At 39.2% G+C, this 11,638-nt stretch overlaps 1 pseudogene; it reads left to right on the top strand.

Moving 5' to 3' along the window:
• The first annotated feature begins 5,392 nt into the window (after positions 1 to 5,392).
• Positions 5,393 to 5,492, top strand: LOC138831349 (U6 spliceosomal RNA; annotated as a pseudogene).
• The last annotated feature ends 6,146 nt before the right edge of the window (positions 5,493 to 11,638 follow it).

Here is an 11,638-nt window from a genome sequence, read left to right as displayed (position 1 = left end):
AATAAATCAACTCTGTTGTAACTTACTCCCTACACATGAAAAACTTGTAATGTCACTAAGTATCATCTACTTGTCAAATGTTATTTTTGCGAATGTGATTTTAAAAAGTTTATTTGAAAAGGAATACACTTTCAGGAGATTAAATGTAGGTTATCATTGGTTTGAGAATGACAACATTTTTTACTATAAAACCAAGTTTTACTGAAGTACCAGTGTTTTGAAGCACTAAGGATCTTCTCAATTAATGTTTTACTGTATTATATTTGATCTCTAAGTCAAATTTACCTAGCCTTGGTAGACCAATTATGGATCTATCATTTCAGGAACTATTTTTTGGCCTACTTATGCTGGACTGAAATTTTTCATTAATCATTAGAGGAAGGGTATTAAAAAATCCTGTGACATTTGTGATTTGTTCACTCATATGGCCTGGTCATTTGTAAATTGAAAGTTTGAATTACTGTACTTTCTCTCAGATTTTGTGATCTCATTTTTAAATTTTTTTAAAATTTCTTTTTTAAAATTTTTTTTAAAATTTTTTTTGGGTCCAGTTGTGGGGCCTGAACTCTGGGCTTGGGCTCTGTCCCTCAGCTCTTCAGCTCAAGGCTAGCGCTCTACCACTTGAGCCACAGTGCCACTTCTGGCTTTTTCTTTTTGCTTATGTGGTGCTGAGGAATCCAACCCAGGGCCTCATGCATGCAAGGCAAGCACTCTACCACTGAGCCACCTTCCCAGCTCTGTGATCTCATTTTTAATTTTAAGTTGCCTTGCATTTCACAATTGCTTACTGTCTTAAGCAATTGGGTCCCTGAAATAGGAAATGAAAAATTGAGATGGGTCTTCAATTACTTTTTGTTGGCATGTTACATGGGCCTAGAGGAGAAGTCTTGTCCTTGTTATATGATGATGGGAGCTGGGATCCTAGGACCCGTGGGTCCTGCAGAAGAATAATACATTTTAGACATCATATTGGGTATAATCAGTAGGAATGCTTCAGAAATATGTTGAAAAACAGTTTGAGACCAGAGAGTTAAAATCCCTAATAGATTACAGAAAAACAACATCTTTTTTTTACCATGTGAATTCAGAAGATCAAGAACACTTAGTAGGTATCACAGGTTTATACCGAAGACATTGCATTGATTCTTTTTATATTCTAATATATATTCTAAACTGAATTATTTATATTCCAATCTTTTTATTGGCATAAATATCAATTTGTCAAATTATCAATTAATTCTAGTAAGATTCACTGTGTGAAACACTGTGATTAAAACATTACCAATTTAAGGCTTAATATCGAGGAGAAACCTATGGACTGCTGTAGAGAGCTGCGAGAGGCCGCACCTGGAAGATGGTGCCAGCTTCCGCCCTCTGCCTTCCCGATGGCGAGTGCTCTCGTGGTAAACAACTCCTGATATGGCTAAGGCAAAGAATCTGGCTTGCTTCCGCGCACCTGAACCTATTGGTGGTTCCCACGTGGCGTATCAGGGTTGGCTACCCAGCGGGTACTTAAGGCTGTGGGGAATTCTCCCCGGGGTTGGGGTCAGAAGATTACAAAAAGGTCCTGAATAAAGGGCAGAGAGAAGAGTCCGGTGTCACGTCTTCCTTGCTGGTCGAGGCGGTAGCGACACGTGGTGGCCCGTACGGGGACTCAGCCATAACCCCAATGAGGACTCAGAACTCTCTGCGGTCAGGGTGGTGCACCGGTAATTCCCCAGGTAAAAGGGGAATCCGTGACAAAAGCGGGGGTAAGTTCCCAGGTAAAAGGGGAATCCGCCACAAGAGCGGGGAGTAAGTTCCCAGGTAAAAGGGGAATCCGCCACAAGAGCGGGGAGTAAATTCCCAGGTAAAAGCGGAATCCGCCACAAGAGCGGGGGGATTTTTGCTCTTCTCGGTAGATAAAGAGAGAGCGAAAACCCAGGGCTAGTCAGTAGAGTAGCCAAAAGTGAAAGTAAAAGTTTGTTTACCAGCTTTAAATGTTTAAAACATGGGTGCTTCTTCTTCGCACCCAATTTTTTTGGCTCTCAATGAGCTACAGCACTCAAAAAAGTTAAAAATAAAAAAGAGTACTTTAGAGAGATTTTTGAATGAATGTGACACCGTTGCCTCATGGTTCGCTGTCTCCGGAAGCCTCACGGTGGCCTCTTGGGAGAAACTAGGGAGGGACCTAGATTTTGCCTCTGAACAAGGAACGCTTAAGAGCGGAGTGAGACCAATATGGAAACTGATAAGAGGCTGTCTCGAGGACCAGCGTTGCAGTGAGGCGGTAGAGAATGGTCAGGCCGCCCTAGAAATGCTGCAGGAAGAAAGATCGGAAAGGGCAGACAGCGAAAAGGAGGAGAGCAGGGGGGGGTTATACCCTGATTTTGCCGAACTAGAGACCTCTGAGTCTACAGACTCAGAGGAACTACAATCACTCATAGAACAAATAGAAAAAACAAAGATAAGAAAGAGGAGGAAAGGGAAGGAGAGAGAGGACCCAGATAAAGACGAATGCACGCCCTCCATGTGCCGCGCCACACCTTTGGCCCCTCAGCTCTATGCGGAGGACCCTGGAAGTGGCAGCCCCGGCTGTTCTTTCAGCCCAGGCATGTGGAAAGCGGTCAGAACCGAGTTACATCTAGCCTGTCCAATATTTCAGGATCCACAGGGACAGCGGTATCATGAACCCTTAGATTTTAAGGTGATAAAATCTTTAGCTGAGTCTGTGCGGACATACGGAATCACGGCCTTCTTTACTGTAGCCCAGGTGGAGGCCCTAAACAGACATTGCATGACACCCGGTGATTGGAGTGGGCTCGCACGAGCTTGTTTGAGCCCAGGTCAGTATTTAGATTGGAAGGCCTTTTTGATTGAATTTGCTAGTGAAGAGGCTGCAGCCAATCAGGCTAGGGGGAACCCAGCTTGGGACAGAGATATGCTGCTTGGACAGGGGAGATTCGCCAATCAGCAGATAGGCTACCCGGTTCAAGTTTATGAACAAATCAATAAAATTGGCATAAAGGCATGGAAGGCCTTACCAAATAAAGGCGAGGTGAGTGGCAATCTCACCAAAATCCTGCAGGGCTCTACGGAGCCGTTTTCGGACTTTGTTGCCCGTATGGTCGAGGCCGCTGGCAGAATTTTTGGTGACCCAGATGCAGCCATGCCATTAATTAAACAGCTTGTTTACGAGCAGTGCACTAAGGAATGCAGAGCCGCCATAACCCCATATAAGAACAGGGGACTGGAAGCATGGATGAAAGTTTGCAGAGAGCTGGGCGGACCACTAACTAATGCTGTATTAGCTGCTGCTGTGGTGCAATTAACCCAGAAGAATGGGGCTGGGAAGGTAGCTCAGTGGTAGAGCGCTTGCCTTGCATGCATGAGGCCCTGGGTTCGATTCTTCAGCACCATATAAGCACAATGAAAAAAGCCGGACGTGACGCTGTGACTCAAGTGGTAGAGTGCTGGCCTTGAGCTGAAGAGCTGAGGGACAGCACCCAGGCCCAGAGTTCAGGCCCAGGAAAAAACCTATTCAAAAAATGCTGCAAATTTGTCTAAACAGTTGTTTAGTTATCTTTTAGGTAATTGAACTGGGGAGTTCGACAGCCTGATGGAACAGCTCAGGGTTGCCATCGTCATGGTGAACTCGACCCCAGTGGATGCCGGATTGGCGGAGGGGTTATCTTCATGGATCTCCGCTGCTATGATTCATCTCAAGGAGGGGGCGGGTTTGGGAGCCCTGATAGGCCTCCTGGTGTTAGCCTCCTTGGTATGTCTGTGGTGCATTGCCAAATTAGAGGTTCTCCGCGTCGCCGTGCAGCCATGATTATCCAAGCCTTTACAGTCATTGGAGCAGGTCAGTCCCCATAAGCGTGGCTTGCCACCCTAAAACAATGAACACAGATTGCAAAGCCAAAGTACTGCAGTCGAGAGGCATGAGTTTTGCCCTCGAGGAGAGCATGTTTGATTGCACACGGGTTCGATTCGCCTTTTCCCGTCCTTGTGAAAAACGAATCAATGGACAGGCTGAGTCATCCCTAGAGAAGGCTCCCTCTGGGAGAAGGCTTGTATGCAGTCCTTGCAATTGCACAACAGGGATCAGACCTCTGTTCTCATCTGTGTTCTTTAAACAAAAAAGGGGGAACTGTAGAGAGCTGCGAGAGGCCGCACCTGGAAGATGGTGCCAGCTTCCGCCCTCTGCCTTCCCGATGGCGAGTGCTCTCGTGGTAAACAACTCCTGATATGGCTAAGGCAAAGAATCTGGCTTGCTTCCTCGCACCTGAACCTATTGGTGGTTCCCACGTGGCGTATCAGGGTTGGCTACCCAGTGGGTACTTAAGGCTGTGGGGAATGCTCCCCGGGGTTGGGGTCAGAAGATTACTAAAAGGTCCTGAATAAACTGCAGAGAGAAGAGTCCGGTGTCGCGTCTCCCTTGCTGGTCGAGGCGGTAGCGACAGACTGCTCCTGGAGCTATGGAAATATTTTGTGATAGAATATCAGTGGTGTGAGTTCCTGCCTGGTTGGATGGTAGACAGACCAGGACATTAGGTAATCATGCATATGAACATTTTTTTCATCTTCTTGGCTTTAGCTACTTTTGTAATGGTAGGTATAATAATTACATTTTGATAAAATACCTTCTAGTCAGAACAGTTATATCTGAACTGTTCATCTCTCTATGATCCCTTGTTACTAATATTAGTTTTGTTCAAGTAAGATAATCTATGCTGTCAGGGTAACATATTCTGGTTGGTCTGTTCCTACATTGAAGAAGGGTAAAGTGTCAGGTAGACATTTGTGCCTGTAAGACCTCATTTGGGAATTTTAAGCTGTAGAAATTTAGAAGTAGCTCTTAAGCAAGGCTTACTTTGAATATATTAGTTCCACAAAGGTAACTCATTAGATAAATAAGTACTTGAAAAGCCATCACCTTTTTTTGAGGTCGTGGGGCTTGATCTCTGGGCCTGGGCGCTGTCCCTCAGCTCTTCAGCTCAAGGCTAATGCTCTACCACTTGAGCCACAGTGCCACTTCTGGCATTTTTTCTTTTTGCTTATGTGGTGCTGAGGAATTGAACCAAGGGCCTCATGCATGCAAGGCAAGTGCTCTACCATTGAGCACCTTCCCAGCCCCACAGCCATCACCTTTGGACCTAGGTATAAAGACTTCAAAGTATGATCAAATTTAAAATGAAAAAGACGTAAAATAGTCATTGACCAAAAAAATTGCAAATGTGAGCAATTGACTGAACAATATAAGTATTTCCCACTATACAGAGAATTTAGGAGAAATAAGATCAATAGCATTTTTAGGAACAATAAGATTTCCTTGTTATAAAGAGGCAACCAAGGATATATTCCTGTATAAAGATTGCATCATTAACTACTTAAATTTACAGGATACTACATGCTTCAGCAGTACGACTATCAAAGTTACAACAATACAAATATTAACATGGCACTTGCACAAGCATGATATGAAAATTTGTAAAGTATTCCATATTTTTCATTCTTCAGATGCAAGAAATGAAAAATAGTTATTAAAAAGTTGATTGCAAAAATACAAGTGTGACAATACATGTAAATCATAGAATTAAAGTTAATTTGATATAGTGTATTAAATCTTCACCTTAGAAAGGCTTTTACATAGCATAACCTTTACAAAACATTTGAAATTAGATAACATCTTCATTTTATCCCAAAGAAATAAAATACTATAAGGAGCTAGGAAAAAAGGAATCTTAAACTGTTTCTTTATGGAATGTAATCTGAAAGGACACATTTATTAATGAACCCATATATTATAAAACAATGTAGAATTCAACGTATTATACCTAGGAGAGAATGAAATAGATTATGGACATTATACAATCAGAATACAGAATATTTTAAAATGTACTTTTCTCAGACAAGCACCAGACATATCTTTAATTTCTGTACTACTAATTTCAACAGGTAAGTTAAAATTATTTCTGATTTAAAATAATCACAAACTCATGGGGCAGGGAAGGTGGTTCAGTGGTAGAGCACTTGCCTTGCATACATGGGGCCCTGGGATCGATTCCTCAGCACCACATAAGCAAAAAAGAAAAAAAGCCTGATGTGGAGCTGTGGCTTAAGTGGTAGAGCGCTAGCCTTGAGCTGAAGAGCTGAGGGACAGCGCCAAGGCCCAGAGTTCAAGCCCCATGACCGGAAACCCCCCCCCCCAATCACAAACTCTGGAGAAATCATTATAGACGTATACAAACAACTCGAATACATTTTGACATCAAAGTCAGGCAATTCACTTGGAAGAATACAATGGAATCCATGCATTTTTAAAGTAAGATATTGCTGTTATTTTGTATTGTAGAAATATTTTGTAAGGACACAATGGCTGGACTGGCGTTTTTGAAATTTAAGAAACCTAATCAAACCATTATGACTTAGGAGAACAATTTTTAAAGCTTTCCACAATTTCAAAGAGGTAGTGATACATACTTATCCTTTTGGCAATATCAAATGCAGTTTCTTCCAACTTGTTCTTCATACCTGGTTTGATATAATGCTTCAACAGAAGGAGATCCAGCATATCTTTGCTATTTCTATTCCCAGCAGCAAGATTAAAGGTGGTCAAGAGGAATTTAGTTTGGGCATTGGTATCTGCATCATGATGAAGTAATAAAGAAGCCACTCTGGTATTATTCCATGTGTAAGCATTGAGCAGGGGTGTCCATCCATTCACAGTTATTGCATGAATATCTGCCGTGAGCCACCAATTCATGGATATTGTCTAAGTGTCCACTGTAGCCTTCCTGATGAAGAGGGGTATACTCATCGTCATCCCGAGTATCCACATAAGTAGCCTTTTTGGGAAGTAGTCTCCCCATTGTAGTTACCTTATAATTTTCGGCAGCTCAAAAATGAAATTTGCTGGGATCCTTCTCCATCTTTTCTTTTTCTTGCAAATGATACCATTCCTCACTTTTTCATCTTGTTCTTTGTCTTCATTAGAATTGCCTAACCAGAGACTTTGAGTACCAGTGGGCATGAGGTGTACATATATTTCCCAAATAGTTCCCGATGGATGGTTGGACTCATCAGAAAAATCCGGTGAATTTTCTGCATCTGTTTTTTCACCATGAATTATTTTCACATTTTCTAGTTTTACTATTCTAAATTATTCTAACTCGAGAGTAGGGAATTAATAGGAAGCAGAGGAAAGATTTTCCTCTATATTCAAAGGTACAGAGAGAAAATGAGGACCAATAGTGCCTTAGTGTGCAGTTGATTCTAGGAATGAGAAAATAAGAAATAATGTGTTGCCGGGCGCTGGTGGCTCACGCCTGTAATCCTAGCTACTCAGGAGGCTGAGATCTGAGGATCACGGTTCAAAGCCAGCCCGGGCAGGAGAGACCGTGAGACTCCTATCTCCAATAAACCACCAGAAAAACCGGAAGTGGCGCTGTAGCTCAAGTGGTAGAGCGCTCGCCTTGAGCTGAAGAGCTGAGGGACAGCGCCCAGGCCCAGAGTTCAAGCCCCACGACCGACAAAAAAAAAAAAAAAAAAAAAAAAAAAAAATAATGTGTTTTATGTAAATAATTTGGGAAATGGCAGAGCAGAAAGTTAAATGATGCAACCAAAAATAGAAAAGCAAAATAAATTAGGAAAGTAATGGATCAATCATATTATCTGTGAGAACCATGAAAGGGAGAGAGGAAGAGAGAGACAGATGTGCAATGACCTAGCAAGCCACAAATCCATGCCTCTGATAAATTTATACGGCAAACAATTTTATTTTTTAAAGGAGATGTAAATAGAATTTCTGTATTTACTTGAAATTAATAAATGCATTTTTAGTAGCCTAGATAAAGAGACATAGCTTTGACCAATTTACAAACAAGAATCTAAATCCTTGATAATTCTAATAACAGATATGACTGAAATCAGTTGAATCACACTTTTCCTGTACAGTGAAGGAATAGGTCCTTGTTAGGAAAGCAGTTAGAGAAGGCAGGCCGATTGTATCTGTGACAAAACTTTGTGGAAAATGGTATTGAGGATTACTTACTGGTGATCCACTTGCACTGGAAGTGTGATTCTGAACTATTGCTTGCTGATTCTAAACTATTGCTTTAATCATTATATTCTCCAAGAACAAAAAGTGAGATTAAATTGATAGCAAAGGACTACTAAAGGACTTCTAATTATGCACATTCAATCATCAAAATCACATGGAGACAATAGAAAGGCCTACTTTTTTAGATGAAAAGTTTCTTTAAAAAACAAGGAAGTTAAGGAGTCCTACAAAGGACTTCTACTTTATTACTTAATTATACATTTTTTCTAGTATTGGGTAACAATAAAGAATGGACCTATTAGAAAGATCTTTAAGCTCATATGTTCAATAGTGAGTTCCTTGATATTATATCATGGTATTATTTATGCTCTTAAGAAGAAATTTACTAGCTTAAATTTCTGACAGCACAATATCATCATGTCCATCTTGCTTCTATACTCTCAGTTTTAAATTACTAATTATGTGCATTAGATAACTATAGAGGAAAAAGTAGAAGCCACAATGTTGTCTCAAGTCTTTAATCCTAGCTAATCACAAAGATAAAATCTCAGGATTGTGGTTTGAAACCAGACCAAGCAAAAATAAAAAGTCCATTAGATTCTGATTTGAAAGTAACCATCAGTTGGGCTGGGAAGGGGGCTCAGTGGTAGAGTGCTTGCCTGGCATTCTTGATATCCCGGGTTAGATTCCTCAGCATCACATAAGCAGAAAAAGCCTTAAGTAGCTATGTGGCTCTAGCGGTACAGTGCTGGCCTTGAGCAGAATTGCTGAGGGACAGTGCCCAGGCCCAGAGTTCAGGCCCTATGACTGACAAAAAAAAAAAAAAAAGAGAAAGTAACCAACAAAAGCTAGAAATGAATCTGTGGTACAAGCAATAAAATGTTTTAGAATGTCTGGGAAGTGACATCTGTCATTTTTGTATGACCCTAAGTGATACTTACATCCAATCTTTTTTTAAAACAATATGCCACTCAGTAGTTGAACGAATTGACAAAATGTGGTATATATATATATATATATATATATATATATATATATATATATATATATATATATATATATATATATGTGTGTGTGTGTGTGTGTGTGTGTGTGTGTACATATATATATACATATATATATGTATATACACTGTGGATTTCTATGTTTCCAATTTATAAGGAAATGGAAAGACTTGGTAAAATCCTACTAAATAATATAAACAAGACACAAAGAAAGAGATTCCATGGATTCGCTAATTTGTAATAATTAGGAAATATCTGGGATAGTCCTAGCAGATGAGCAGAATGGCTCAATAGCTATGTATAAGATGATGATGAGGGACTGGGAAGGTGGCTCAGTGGTAGAGCACTTGCCTTGCATACCTGAGGCCCTTGGTTCGATTCCTCAGCACCACATAAGCAAAAAGAAAAAAGTCGGAAGTGGCGCTGTGGCTCATGGGAGAGTGCTAACCTTGAGCTGAAGAGCTGAGGGACAGCACCCAGGCCCAGAGTTCAAGCCCCACGACCTGACCCCCCAAAAACAATTTTAAAAAAAAGCTGATGATGAGCAAAATGAACTCCTACATATGGAAACAGAGGTAGTTCTTTTAGGTGTACTATGTGATTTCTTTTTTCTGTCTTCCCCTATGGCTTGTCCCCTGCTGTAGTTGATTTCACATTTATCTTAATGTGGCAAGGGAAGAAGACTAAGAAAATGGCGACTCAAAGGACAAAGGGCAAACCAATGTAATAGCAATACTCACAAGACAACATGGTGGAAATTTACATTACAACTTGTGAGGGTTACTGGGGTGAATGAAAACTGTGAGAAAAGTGTGGGAGGGGTAAAAAGTTCGACATGTTATGTATTCACTAACTTACAATTACTGCAACCCCTACTATATATCAACTTGACAATAAAACTTAATTTAAAAAATTAGCTACATAAAATATAATTTCAATGTATTGGTATAGTAAATACTAATCTATTACCCCTTTATTAGAGGGTTATTAACTTGAATGTTATCAAACTATACAATATTTTCACAATATACTCACCATTATTTAGAAAAAAAACATTATTTTAGTATTGCCTCATACTAAAACAGAAAACAGTTCAATTCTATGGAAACTCCTAACTTTTAAAATTGAATAATTAAGAGAACAGAATATATGTGTTCTCCAAAATTCCTATGACTACTAACTACTCATTGTCAAATTCTGATCATGCCATACCAGAGATATTTTTAAAAGTATCTGTTTGAATATTAGTACTGCAATACATGCAATTTCCAATAGATGTTACATATTTAAAAGTCAACAGTAAAAATAGCCACATTCTTATAGAAGATAAGACTATGACCTATCTATAATAATTAATTCCTGAAGAGTAAACATTTGTTCATCAGAGTAAGCTATTATTTCTATGACAATCAATCCCATGTTTTTATTTCGTAAAGTCATCCTAGCCCAACAGTTTCCAACTTGTAAGGTGCACCTTAAAATTCCTTAAATTCACATCAAGACTAGCTTATTACTATTGTGAAAAAATACTACACTTCTGCTGTGATGCCCTCCCAATTGTTCAAAGAACAGTACAATAAACTTTGCTGCATCATTTTCCCCCAGTTGTATTCTTGAGATTGGAACACTTGCAAATATTATTTATTTTTATTTTATATTTATTTTATTTTATATTATTTTTATTTATCTTAAATATTCAGGAGATTTGAATATCAGAATATTAAGATCTGAAGATTATGGTTCAAAGGCCACCCAGGCAGGAAGGTTCCTTATATTCTTATCTCCAATAAATTGCTAAGAAAAGCCATACAAAAGTGACACTAAGGTTCAAGTGTTAGAACAGTAGCCTTGAGCACAAACAGAATCTGGGACAGTGTCCAGGACCAGAGGTCAAGCCCTAGGACAAACAAAACAATAAAAACAAACCTCAAATCTAACATTTTTCTCATTGTATATAGAGGTATGTAATTAAGAACATTTCTTCCTGTGTTATGTATATGTAGAAGAAAAAAGATGTCACACAAATAGTATCTTATACGATGTTACATCAAAGTCTCAAAAATTGCTCTTTTTCTAACTTTATCAATTAATAGCATCCATTTGATGGCAACTCTGTCCAGATTATTCACATTATCATGTTATACATGATCTGTTGGAATTATCTATTAATTAATTTCTAATTATACCTCAATTGAAAGAATATTCTAGGAAAATAGAATGCCAGAATCATTTGTGAATTTGTAAATTAAATCTTCTACTTGAAAAGAATTTTGTAGTATCCTATAGAATATGAAATTACAAACAAAAATATTTTAAATCTAATTTCCAATTTAGCCAAGTCGACAAAGTCCTACATTAGATGAACTTTGCTATTTTTCCAGGCTTAAGTCTTTGTAATCCTTCAACATTTCTTTGTAATCCAACAGAATTACACTTACTTTTTCAAATTTTTGGTTGGGAATCATGAGCTATTTTGCATCTAGGAATGTTCTTTAATGAAGAGCGTGTCTAATACACAAGTGAGGATTATATATGAGTTGCAATTCAATAGGAAACTTCCCAAAACATAGTGACAAAATTAGCCCAAACT

Source organism: Dipodomys merriami, unplaced genomic scaffold (assembly GCF_024711535.1).
Source record: "Dipodomys merriami isolate MVZ:Mamm:240054 unplaced genomic scaffold, mDipMer1.0.p SCAF_1926, whole genome shotgun sequence".
Classification (NCBI taxonomy): Eukaryota; Metazoa; Chordata; class Mammalia; order Rodentia; family Heteromyidae; genus Dipodomys; species Dipodomys merriami.
This window is presented reverse-complemented; position numbering and strand designations above follow the sequence as displayed.